Source organism: Terrapene carolina, unplaced genomic scaffold, assembly GCF_002925995.2.
Source record: "Terrapene carolina triunguis isolate 2854851 unplaced genomic scaffold, T_m_triunguis-2.0 Scaffold68, whole genome shotgun sequence".
In the NCBI taxonomy this organism is placed as follows: domain Eukaryota; kingdom Metazoa; phylum Chordata; order Testudines; family Emydidae; genus Terrapene; species Terrapene triunguis.
Window position 1 is genome coordinate 33,061,131 of NW_020664419.1, and position 12,474 is coordinate 33,073,604.

Here is a 12,474-nt window from a genome sequence, read left to right on the forward strand (position 1 = left end):
GTTGATTTAGTTGGTGTTGGTCCTGCTCTGAGCAGGGGGTTGGACTAGATGCCCTCCTGAGGTCCCTTCCAACCCTGATATTCTATGATCTGCAACAACAGGCGAAGGAGAGAGGCGGGCTCTGCCGAGCCCCAGATTCCCATCGGTTTCGCTATGGGCAGAGGAGCCAGCCACATCTCACAACAACCCCGCCCGCCCGCCTTCTGCCCAGGCGGCCGCACTGGGCAGAAGGGATCGGGCAGCAGCACCAGCCACACGCCTCAGCTCCCAGCTAGGGCAGAGGGGAAACCACTAGCAGCAGCGTGGCACATGCGCTGGCGGTGCACCGTGGGAGCTGTAGTTTATCATCCCTTGCTCACCCCCGCTTCCCGGTACGGCGCAGCCGGGGCGGCCAAGGGGAACTACAGCTCCCAGGGTGCAGAGCGACCCGCTTTTCTCCTCCCTCCCCGCCCCGTATGAATGACTAATACAACATGTTGTCCGGCGGCTAACGTGCCCCTCGGAGCAGGAGAGCGCCGCTCGCCTTTGCTTCTCCTCCTCCTCGCGGCGGTGTCTGAGCAGCCGCGATCCTGCCTCCCTCCCGGGGCACTCACACGCGAGCGGCGCCCGCAAAGTAAGTCAGTGGGGGCGGGGGCTTAATTCTGCATCCCGGCTCGTCCGGGCTAAATGCACCGAGGCGGGGGCTGCCCTGGCTGTTCCGCGGCGGCGGCAGCAGCATGTTGTTGCCATGTTGCAGCTGTGCGGCGGGCTCAGGCACAGTTTGGGGAGTCCGAGGTCCATGCGGCAGCTACACTGTGCCTGCCTGCGACAGTGTGTCCAAGAATCCGGAGTGGGGTGGGGGATGTCACATTGTTCCTCCTGCTTCACGTATTCCAGGCTCTTTGCAGAGATTTTACCAGGAGGGAAGTTTAATATTAAGATCCAGGATATCCGCCTTTGCCTCCCTCTTCCCCCCCCCCCCCCCCCCCCCCCCCCGTCTCCACGAAACATGTTTCACTCGAAAATATCGGCTCTCTTAGTGATTCTCCACCCTGAAGTGGGGTTCTTCTTTGGGCGAAGGGAGTGCGTGTGAAGGAAGAGTTCAGAAAATGTCATAGTTGCCGAGCTTTTGTTTGATCAGGAAGTTGGTAGCATATGGGGTGTGGGACTGAGAAAATTCATACCCTGGAACTTTTGTAATCTTTCCAGGGGCCTTGTGACACGACAGAAACTGACCACACCATGCTATTTAACGTATGTGTCACAAAGTACTTGAGTGAGGTAAAAGCTTCTTCTAATCACTTCCTGCTCTGCCCTCCTCCAACTGCTTCATTCCTTTCCCAGGTGCTGGGGGTGGCTCACGTTGCTCATGGCAGTCAGTTAATTAGGAACAGTGCACTTTTAAACCTATAATTACTAGAAAGTTTTATGCAAGGTACTATTTACATGCATGAACAGTTCTTTCCATGGGAGAAGTCCCTTCACAAGCAGAATTGTTTGGCGTTATTTTCTTAGTCAGCAAAGTTCTGAAGCTTTGTGAAGAGTTATCTTTTTAACAAACTTCAAAAGAAAATCAGAAGCAGTCATGAAGGGGCAAAAGTGCATCAACTTAAACCAAAGGTTGCAAATTGTTATATCTATTGCTGAATAACTTTAAACAACTTTCAGGGTTCCCCCTCCGCACCTCATTATGTAGTGGAGAAAATAATTGAAAATCAATATTAGGTTTAAATAAGCTGTAAGCCTTAAGTTCTGTGTGAGGATGTAGAATATGATAAAGATACAATTATTGGTGAGTGTGAATAACCAGATAGAGTGGCTGTCAGATTTGCTGTCAGCAAAGCAATGTAAGTGAAGTAGCATGTTCTCGTGGACTGAACACATGGCTGGGAGGTAGGAACTCTAACCCAGGGTATGCCACTGCCTTGCTAGATGGCCTTATGCAAGTTGCTTTAAACTATCTGTGCTTCAGTTCCCACTTTTGTAAAACGGAAATAATGATATTCAGCTCAGAGCAGGACTTTAAACATTAAAGGAGATGTGTAAAGGAGAGAGAAAAAGCCATTTTTCCCACCACCTGTCCCCTGAGCTGCATTCAGGGCCAAAGCAGCATGAAGCATTTAAAAAGGCTTTCTTTGTACATCATAGCTTCGTAGTTTCCAAGGCCAGATGGGACCACTGTTGTCCTCTAGTCTGATTGCCTATACAATGCAGGTCAATGGCCATAGAACTTCCTCAGCATAATTCATAGATTAAGAGTGGACATAAACCCAATTTAGAGTAAAAAATCCATCTTTAAGACAGTGGTCCTGCAAATGGTTGCACAAATCCTTGTACAAATTCTCGTTGGCTTCAATAGGTCTGCATCCTGGTGCATGAGTCTGTATTAACAGGCAGTATGGCAGGATCAGGATCGCGGTGGTTGTGTGGTGATTTGAAAACAGAAGGTGCTAAGAGCTTTGGACACTTCTGTGATTTTTGTTTGTTTTTGTTTTACTTCAGTCTTAAAAAAACAACAACAACCACTTTCCCTCCCCTCACATTTTTGTCTTCATACTCCTGTTTTCTTGTCAGATGTTAGTATTGTGCCATAACTTACAGTAAACTCCTGTAAAATAAAGCGCTTGAATTAAGCTCTGAAAGTAGTCGTGGTTCACACAGATCTTGGTAGCAAATTTTTGGCCCCAAACCTGCCAGCATTTCAGCACATGCTGAACTTTACACTTGGGACTACTCCTATGTGTTGCTGTTTGCAGGATTGGGGTATTTATTTTTAACCAGGTTCCAGGGAAAGTGTTTGACTTTTGGATGTTTTTGTTTATTGTTTTTATAAGGGTTTACCTGTTTGAGAGACTTTCATTTTGTATTTACTGAAGTAGAAAACAACTTGACAACTGCTAACTGTTGCTTCTGGAGGAAAAATGCCCAAGAGATTAAACTTTGCAAAGTGACACTGTACCTGTGCATGCATGGCACTGTCAGTAGTTTTCCCTAAGAATTATCAAATTTAACTATATGCCTGGAGAATGTTCATTTTGCATTGGTCTTTTGAGTAAATAAGATGGATTCTGTTCCTTTTAATTAACCTAAAAAAACAAAACAAATGCACAAAATAAAGGAAATTTTCTTCTAGGACTTTCAGTCCCGCATTTTCAACAAACATTAAACTTACAGGGAAAAATACATTTACATAATATTATCTCTAGATATTTAAATTGCTTGATTATAGTGGGTTGATTGGGTTTCTTGGTCAAAAAATGGTTACAGAATTCATTGTCTTATCCTTTTTCTGTTTGTGGATTAAGCAGATTCTCGTGTTTCAGCAATTTGATTTTTCTAGGTTTTGAGTTTTGATTGGGGGAGGGGAAGAGCTACCTGTATCGGGTGACTAGACAGCAAGTGTGAAAAATTGGGACAGGGGGTGGGGGGTAATAGAGCCTATATAAGAAAAAGACCCAAAAATTGGGACTGTCCCTATAAAATCGGGACATCTGGTCACCCTATACCTGTAACATCAGCATCTGTAACCCTAGCATCCCAGTGTTCTAACTGTATACTCATGTCTTGTTTAATTCAATGGTGATAGTGTTAAATAGATTTTTTTTTTTGGGGTGTATTCTTACTGCTACATGCTGAAAAATTATAAGTCAGGCACAGATCTAAGGCCTTTCTTGTTTTTTGGGAAAGGGAGGTGAGTGTGGAGGGGAACCACCTGGAGTAGGAATAAAATGTAAAATGTCTTTGGGCGGGGGGGGGGGGGTGTTGGTTACAATTTTTGTTCTTAAATACTGAGATGTAGTCTGCCTTATGCATCAAATGTCAGTGTTCTTTCTTGAGCAATAATATTGAAGCAGGTGGGCAGACTTGTAGGAAAGAGATCTTTATTGAGTATGTTGAGTGGACAGATCCAAAATTTCAGGGGGTGTCGAGATCCAGTGTTCTGGTCTGGATCTATCTCTAACAGTAAGATAAATGGAAGCTGGGGGGAGAGGTAGATACGCTGGAGCAGGGGTGAGCAAACTTTTTGGCCCGAGGGCCACATCTGGGTATGGAAATTGTATGGCAGGCCATGAACATGAATGCTTACAAAACTGGGGGTTGGGCTGCGGGAGGGCTCCAGCTGGGAGTGTAGGCTCTGGGGTGGTGCTAGGGATGAGGAATTGGGGGTGCGGGAGGGTGCTCTGGGCTGGGACTGAGGGGTTCGGAGGACAGGAGGGGGATCAGGGCAGGGGTTTGGGGCACGGGAGGGAGTCAGGATGACAGGATCCGGGTGGCGCTTACCTCAAGCAGCTCCCAGAAACAGTGTCATGTCCCCCGTCTGGCTCCTACGTGGAGGCGTGGCCAGGCGGCTGTGTGCACTGCCCTGTCCACAGGTGCCGCCCCTGCAGCTCCCATTGGCTGCAGTTCCTGGCCAATGGGAGCTGCGGGGGCAGCGCTTGGGGTGGGGGCAGCGTGCGGAGCCCCCTGGCTGCCCCTACACATAGGAGCTGGAGGGGGGATGTGCCACTGCTTCCGGGAGCCATGCAGAGTGGAGCAAGCAGGGCAAGCCCCAGACCCCACTTCCCGGCGGGAGCTCAAGGGTCAGATTAAAACGTCTGGAGGGCCGGATGTGGCCCCCGGGCTGTAGTTTGCCCACCTCTGCTCTGGAGGGTAGGGATAGGGTCCAGAGAGACCTAGACAAAGTGGAGGATTGGACTAAAAGAAATCTAATGATGTTCAACAAGGGCAAGTGCAGAGTCCTGCCCTTAGGATGGAAGAATCCCATGCAGTGCTACAGGCTGGTGACCGACTGGCTAAGAGGCAGTTCTGCAGAAAAGGATCTGGGGATTACAGTGGATGAGAAGCTGGATATGAGTCTACAGTGTGCCCTTGTTGCCAAGAAGGCTAACGACATATTGGGCTGCATTAGTAGGAGCAATGCCAACAGATTGAGGGGAAGTGATTATTCTTCTCTATTTGGCACTGGTGAGGCCACATCTGGGGTATTGTGTCCAGTTTTGGTGCCCCCACTACCCAAAGGATATGGACAGGTTGGAGAGAGTCCGGCGGAGGGCAACGAAAATGATTAGGGGGCTGGGGCACATAGCTTACGAGGAGAGGCTGAGGGAACTGGGCTTGTTTAGTCTGTAGAAGAGAAGAGTGTGGGGGGATTTGATAGCAGCCTTCAACTACATGAAGCGGGGTTCCAAAGAGGATGGAGTGAGGCTGTTCTCAATGGTGGCAGATGATAGAACAAGGAGCAATGTTCTCAAGTTGCAGTGGGGGAGGTCTAGGTTGGATATTAGGAAAAATTTCACTAGGAGGGTGGTGAAGCACTAGAATGGGTTACCTAGGGAGGTGGTGGAATCTCCATCCTTAAAGGTTTTTAAGGCCTGGCTTGACCAATCCCTGGCTGGGATGATTTAGTTGGGGTTGGTCCTGCTTTGAGCAGGGGGTTGGACTAGATGACCTTCTGAGGTCCCTTCCAACCCTGATCTTCTATGATTTTATGAATATAAAATACTACACACATACTTCATGGCAGAATTATTTCCAAGGAAAGCTGAAGGCACAAAGAAATCATAGCTCTGCTGGGGCCACAGAATTTGAGAACTAGCAGCCTGGAGAGTGGAATCAGCATGCATTCCTGCATCCTTAGTTTAGTTTGGTACCAGGTTCCTCCTAGACCCTGACCCTCTTTCTCCAGTTCCACTCATCAACTACATATTGAACATTTTATAACAAACACAAATAATTAATTTCTAGTCCCACAAAACATCCGTAGGCCAGAGGTTACTAACACTTAGCAGATAGAGCTCTGAGGAGGCTATAGGTTCTTATACCATGCTTTTCACCTTAATAACTGAGCTCTTTCCAGTAGTGCATTAAGCTACATGACTAATATCTATCACATGTGGCTTGTTCTGTTCTCCTGTCTCCTGGAGAGAGAAGTGTGTGTGTGTGTGTGTGTGTGTGTGTGTGTGTGCGCGTGTGCAATGTAGTGTTTGTAACTACAGGGTCTAGTGGTATAGGTGCAATTTCCCATCACTATTCATTGGATGCATCTCTCCAGGAAGGACTCAAACCATCTTAGCACAATACCCTGGACCCCTGCTACCTCTCTCAGGTGATACAGCAGATATCGAATGCTGAAGAGTGGTTGAGGAGGATGAGAATAAATGCCTATTCTCTATCCATTGACAGCAGGAGATCATCCATCAGTGCCACTAAAGCATTTTCAGTCCCATGTCATGGCCTGAATCCAGATTGTGACAAGTCTAGAATATTAGCTCCAGTTAAGACGGGTTCTTCTCAGTAAAGTCATATCTTTACCATGGTCTTTAGGCAGTCACTTAGTCCCTGAGATAATGTGATTCCTCAACAGATGACCAGACTTGTACTGTACTACTTCTGCCTCTTTATCACCTCTTTCCAAATCTGGCAACCTGTCTCTTCCTTAAATCTCTTCTAATCTTGCAGGGTTGATTTGAGGATTATTCTCGGTCCCTATTTTCTCCAGCACCCTGGTTTTTGCTCATCATAATTCAAATGTATGTGGTGACCCTAATGAATGTAAGTGGCAATAATTTAAAACACTGAAAGGCCCAGGTAGCCTGCTGCCTCATTATCTGTCTGATGATAATAAATGGTGAGCTGCAGTTTTACAGAACCTTAGAACTTGGAGATGGGAAAGTCTTGCTGGGTTTTCTTGTTGCCAATCCCTATGGAGCAGCACAGGTTTTTTTTCTTGACATGTAATCTGCGGTGCTTTGTCCTGCCCTATGTTAAACACCTCTGGATTGTATTTTCTCACTTCTGAAGTGTGCAAGTGAACATTGGATCTCGCTTCCAGGTGTCTGAATGTGGGTAGTGAATAGCAGCAAAGTCAGCTATGCAGGAGCCTAGGGCTTGTCTAGGCTTAAAGCACTGCAGTGGTGCAGCTGCTGCGCTTAGTGAAGATGCTACCTACGCCAATAGGTGAGCTTCTCCCGTCAGCGTAGATATACTCCACCTCCCTGAGCGGTCGTAGCTATGTTGACAGGAGAAGCCCTCCCATTAACATTACACTGTTTTCACTGGGGATTAGGTCAGTATAACTACATCACTCAGGGGTGTGCATTTTCCAGTCAGTTTAAACTCAACTGCTGAAATATGTTGATACAAGTAATCCCTGACACACAAGAAGGCAGAACCGTGATCTGCAACCGACTGTGGTCAGAGCTAGTTGCTCCTGGTAAGTCTCAGAGGTGTGGGTGGTTCTGCGGAAATGTGTACGACATAGAGTAGGTCACCTTGGTGATGGTTTTGAAACAAGTTCCAATTCCTAAATTTGTGTCTGTTGCATCATTGGGCACCAGATTTCAGCTGATGTGTCATGTTGGATATTTGTAGTATGTAAATGGGAAAGAGATCTTCATTTCCAAGTAGTATGAGTTGTCTGTAAATATTGTAAGATTTTATTTATAAGCATTTAAATTGTATCAGCCTTAAATCCTTCGTACCGTTATGTTGTTTTGTGATAAAAGTAAAAAGAGACATAGGAACATACCAGTTGGTTGGCTAAACTTTCATACTGGGTAAAATATTAGGTTGGGGAAGGGAATCATAGGTACACAAAAGGGAGCAACAGATGATTGATAAGTATAATTGGTCATGAGGAACCCTGTATCTTCAGCTCCAAAACACAGGTTTGCGCCTACCACTTATGCAAAAAGAGTTATTTGGTTAGTGAGTAGTAGTAGGATCTTATCCTCTGTGGACCACTTGTTAGAGTGGGATGGGACATACTTATCCAGCATATTACATAAGCAACATGGATTCACAATAAGCTGGCTGTACCTGACAAACGCAGTAAGCTATCTCTGACAAAATTACAGTTTTAGTATACAAAAGGAATGCAGTAGATTTTAATGTATGTAGACTTGAGTGAGATTTTAATTACACTTTTTCATTGAAAACAAACAAACAAATTGTGTTCTGTCCAAGAATATTGGAGTGTCATGGGGTGAGATGGCTCAGGGTTTGCTAATGGAGTACAGAGCCTTTTACATGTGGTTGCTGGTTTGGATCCAACCCTGGTCACTAATGACCATTGTTACATTTCATGGTTGTTCTATGATCTAAGTGAAGTACTTTAGTGGTCTCAGTCTAGTGTCCATAGGATGAACATTGGTATTGCAGTTTGCACTAATTGGCAGTCTTGACAGAGAGGCCAGGGACTGAATGTGCATCAAGGCTGATCATCTTTCCTCTGAAGCACCTGACACTGACCAGTGTCCGAAGACAGGATACTGGGCTAGATGGACCATTGGTCTGACCCAGTGTGATCTTTCTTGCATTCCCTCCTCCCTTGCACTGATCCCAAAAGAGCAGGGCTGAGGAATATTGGCACGTCAACATGAGGAAATATGCATGGCTAACAAGGACGTGTGCTATCCCTGTTTGTGGGTAAAGAGGACTTCAGACTGAAGGGTTGTTGGCACAAAATTCTCTCAGCAAAAATAAAAGGTATTGGAAGTTTCAATAGGAGTTGGCACCTAGACGCTTTTGAAAATCCCATCAGGTGCCTAAATATATTTAAAAATCTGGCCCTTGGGCTCGCAGTGCTTCAGTTTTCCATCTGTAAAATGCAGCTAATCTTGCTTCCCTACCTCAGGGTTTATGAAGATAAATGCATTAAAGAGTGTGAGATGCTCAGATACTATGGTAATGGTGGACCATATGAATACCTTAGATAGACATTGCAGACAATTAGACGTGTTTATAAAAAGTTGTTGAAAGTTTGTTTCAATGAAAAATTAAAACAAGTTGTAGCAAGTTCCTTCCCACTGTTTCTGACCAGTTATACCAATAATGTTTATGCATAGACTGTAATAAACACAGAGCAGTTCTAGAAACAGAGAAAAATCTACTGTATTTCCCTAATGGAGATAATGATGATAAAGTGTTGGGGGAAACAAAGCTATTTTTGAAGTTTCTGCAGAGATAATAATGAAGAATAAATATTGGCTTAAAAAAACCTGTTTTCAAAAAAGTAGTTGGCCACATCACTTCATTAATAGAAAGAGAGAGAATTTAAAAAAAAACCATTTTGTTGACTCCAATTCATTGTCTGAATGGAACAAGTTCTTTAATATTCAGGTGTGTTCAGACAAAGACGTAGGGCCAAATTCAATCCTAGTGGGGGGGGGGGGGAGGGAGGGAGCAATTTCTACTGATCTGCTTAAAAGTCCTTTCTTCTTATGCTATGCTAGAAATATGTTCCTAAAAAGTGATAGTAACAACAGAGGAGGTGAGGAATGACTCTTTAATAGTAACTTGTTTTTAGTGTCTTTCAATTAAAGTCCTATCTGAACCCTGCATTCATATGTCTGATGACTGTGTGTTTATCCTCTGTTTGCAGTGGGGAGAATAACACATCAGAGACAGTTTCAGATACCTAATTATACAACAAGAACTGAAACTGTGTAGTGAACTAAGACACCACATGCTAGGAAAAAAACCTAATCTGCAACCAATAGTTTACTTATAAATTCCATCCAAGTTGACAGCGAGCATTTTGACACTCCTAATCTCGCTGATTCCTTTTCCCCATCATCAGTGTACCTGCAGTGTTACGCATCATACGTTGGCTAAACATGCTGGATGCCATCCTGAATTGACCTTGGAATACCCACCATTGTCGAGGCTGCCTGGAGAATACAAGGTCTGGTGTGATACAGTGCCAGCCTTTACTTTGGGGAAATCTGCTTTTTCACTATATCCTTTATTTTTTCATTTCGTTTTATGCAGGATAGGAGTTACTGGAAAAGTATGCCCCTTCCTTCAAAGATCTTCAAGGAAATCTGGGTAGCCAACCTTTCCCTCCCTCTTCCCCCCCAAAAATCTTTTAGGGGAAGATATTGCAGTCTCTTCTCCCCAATCCAGGAAATGTAAGTGAAGATGGCTGCCTGCCCAGCTGTCTTGCAGCAGGAGGATAATAATAGTAATACCACCACCTAGATCTTATGCAATGCTTTTCATGAGGGAACTTTAATCAGTTTCCCCATTTTACAGATTGGGCAACTGAGGCACAGGGAGGTGAAGTGACTTGCCCGAGGTCACCCAGCAGGCCAGTGGCAGAGCCAGGAAAAGAACCCAGGTCTCCTGAGTCCTAATCCTATGCTCTCTCCACTAGGAAACACTGCTGTGGTTCAAGAAATGTCCCTGTCTCACTGCTGCAATGGGCTGCACTGACTCTGGGGTCTTTGACCTGTGGAAGGCTTTGCATACATTTGAAATACCAATCTTCTTTTGTTGCAGTGCTGAGACCCATGAATAGAAGTTACGGAATCTCAAGAAATTACCCAGTATTATGTGGTTATATATGTTACTGTATTACATACAAAAAGAAACTACAATATAAGAATGTTAAAGTTGAAAAGTCAAGCACTGGAAAGTTAGGAAAAGTCTGAATTAAGGTTGCCCATGTAACCTTAATTCAGCCTCCTTGTGCATATACATTCTGATACAGGCTTTAATTACATGATCACATACTATTATTATTTTTTTAGAGGCCCATGCCCTATTCAGTGCACAGGATAGATGATGCTCGCTGAACAAGCAGCTATTCAATCTTTTGTTTTTTCCTCATTGCTCAAATTGTGGCCCCAGTCTTATTTACCACACACTACTCAAACCCTGCTCTGACGAGAGAATTACTCATTTCCTCATGTGCTTTTGTATGGCATTCATCCCTGTAGCATCTAAGTGCTTCACAAACATTAATGGATTTCTCTTCACGACACCTGGGGAGCTACAGCGGTATTATTCCCATTTTACACACGGGGAACTGAGGCACACAGGCATTAATGTCAGAAGTGTCCACTAATTTTGGGTACCCAATTTGAGATGCCATGGGCCTGAGTTTTCAAAGAACGTAACATTTTATAGCACTTTATTTGTTCTGTGCGCAGCTCCCATTGACTTCAGTTGCAGATATGAGCACTCAGCACTTCTGTAAATCAGACCCCAGTGGTATCAAGATGAAAATCCAGAAAATGAACACACAGTTAGTGACCACCTGGGAAAAGTTTGGTTAAATGGCTTGCCCAGCATCACACTGGAAACTCTGTGGCAAAGGCACGGATAGAATCCATTTCTCCAGGGCAGTATCTAACTGACTTTACCATGAGACCATCCTTTCAGTTCCTGCAGTCTCCGGGCTTATTTACTGCACACCGTCTGATTTTTTTCAACAAGTGAGGCAGGAGTCCTACAGACAACAGCCTTCTTCACTACACAACCCCAACTCATCCTCAGAGCATGCTCCATTCTGGGTACTGCAACTGTACAAGGCAATTGCCATAGGGTGAGCTGATGTGGCAAGGGTGTCAGAGCTCAGATGCATCCTGTGTCAGGTCAGCCCACCTTAAGTCCTGTGATCACACAGTAGAAGACTCTGTTTTAGGGCTTGGCTACACTTGCGAGTTAGAAAGCATTAAAGCAGCCCCGGGCGCCCTAGCTCACTACCCGTCCACACTGGCAAGGCACGTAGAGCACTCTGACTCTACGGCTAGAGCGCTCCTGGTACTCCACCTTGGCGAGAAGATTAACACTTGGTGTGCATTGGCTGAAACGCCCGGGCATCAGTGTGAATGAGGTGTTGCATTACTGCGCTCTGATCAGCCTCCGGAAACGTCCCATAATCCCCTTAATCCACTCTTGTCATTGTTTTGTAATCGCTGCAGGAATGCGGATATGCCCTTTGAAAGTTCCGTTTCTGACAGCCGGCATACTTATCTGCTCCGAGACAAAGCAACCATTACTGTGGAATGCTGTGTCTGAGAGAGAGAGAGGTGGGGGGGAGGGCGGGTCTGCTGCTGTTTGAACTTACAAGACCGCATGCTGACATGCTCCCAGCCCCCCCAAAACCCACTCTCTCTCCCCCCACATAAACACAACACACTCCCTGTAACACTCCACCCCACCTCCCCCCATTTGAAAAGCACGTTGCAGCCACTTGCATGCTGGGATAGCTACCACAATGCACTGCTCTCTGTGGCCGTTGCGAGAGCTGCTAATGTGGCCACGCCAGTGCACTTGCAGCTGTCAGTGTGGACAGATTGCAGTGCTTTCCCAACTGCGCTCTATGAAGGCTGGTTTAACTCAAAGCACTCTACATCTGCAATTGTAGCCATGCCCTTAGAGCCAGGCTGCTGGGATATAAAGGACAGCCTGAGATCAGGGCACAGGCTAGATACACAAAAGGAGTAGAGAGGCCCTCCTTAACTGCCAGATAGATGGCCTGGGAGTGCAGTCCTGCAGGGAGCAGACCAGGAAGGTTGGAAACCAGTTTGTTGGAGGAAAGCTGAAGCAGAAGGCCTGAGGAGTGAGACCTGCCTGGAGTAGTTGGGCTCCTTCAGGAGACCCCAGGACAGGGTAAAGGTTTATATCTAGAACTTAACTTAAACTGTCTTATTTTGGAGGAATACTATTTGAGCCCTGAATTAAAAGGACTGAAACCAGGCAGCTGAG

The 12,474-nt window shown here is 45.6% G+C and overlaps 1 protein-coding gene across 1 annotated transcript in view; it reads left to right on the top strand.

Moving 5' to 3' along the window:
* The first annotated feature begins 490 nt into the window (after positions 1-490).
* The window catches only part of TRABD (TraB domain containing), a 58,027-nt gene continuing 46,043 nt past the window's right edge, over positions 491-12,474 (top strand). Inside the window, exon 1 of the mRNA XM_026648938.1 lies at positions 491-613. The gene's annotated coding sequence lies outside the window, so the exon portion shown is untranslated. The remainder of the gene's footprint in view (positions 614-12,474) is intronic.